Here is a 1117-nt window from a genome sequence, read left to right as displayed (position 1 = left end):
AAAATGTTCAATATCATTGTAATGTACCGTCCACTCTTCTAAATAATCTATGCAGTTACTATAGAACTTTTTAATGTGATTCATGATATCTGCACAATTTATTGCACCTTGTTCTTCTAGCTGGCTTATACTATTACGGATAGTTAACGGAAGAAAATTATTTTCTAACTGCTCTTGACACTGAAATTTTAAATTATTAACTTCATTTGCTACCTCGATTACCGAAATGTCACCTTCAATAAGTTTTATAGCATTTTGAAAAAGAGCTGCTTGATTGTGTACAAACTCTGCCAAATTTTTGAAGATTCTTTTTCAAAAAATGCTTCTAAAATTCTAGGACATCTATCCTGTGATAGAAAATAGGATTTCAAAGCATCGTATATTTTCAAAATTCTTTCAGCAGCTGGCAAAAGAGCTACCCAGCTAGCACTAGCACGCAGTGGATGTGTATTGTCTGAGAGGCAGTTACAGAATGTTTTCATTGTTGCCAATGCCAAAAAATGCCATTGTTCATTAAGTCCAAACAATGGTGGTCGAATTCTAACAACTGATCAACAATGCAAACTTTGATAAGCAGTTCTCGATAATCAGTTCTCAACAATTATTTGTTATTATTAAATTTAACATTATAAAATTAACAAAAATAATATAAAACTCATATCCTGGCGAAATAGCCACACGGCAGCCGAAAACTGTTTATTCCCTTCCTGTTCTCCCGCAGTTCCCTAGCTTGTTGTGCATTCTTTCCAAAAACTGGGACTTTTTAAAATGCCGCAGGACGTGGGACAAATTGTTAAAAATCGGGACTGTCCTGCCAAAAGCGGGATGTCTGGTCACCTTACTTATGATAGATAGATAGATTTATACAGCATGAAGGAATATAACAGCTAATTAGTCCGCACAGTAGTACAGAGGGCTCAGTTCAACTTACTTCCCTGCAACAGTTAATATACTGGAAGTCCTTCAACTCACGAGGGAGGGCTGCTGAGTCCAAGGTCAAGGAAGCAGACAGCCGAGTCTTAGTTAGAGCAGTGCAGGCAATCCAGCCACAGGCAGCGAACAGCAGGGTGGGTCACCAACAGTCAGCAGCTCAGGAGCTTAGTGAAGCAGGCCCGGA

This window comes from Echinops telfairi, unplaced genomic scaffold (assembly GCF_000313985.2).
Source record: "Echinops telfairi isolate 266 unplaced genomic scaffold, ASM31398v2 ScPeMD7_2;HRSCAF=8, whole genome shotgun sequence".
NCBI lineage: Eukaryota > Metazoa > Chordata > Mammalia > Afrosoricida > Tenrecidae > Echinops > Echinops telfairi.
Note: the sequence above shows the minus strand (reverse complement) of the source record.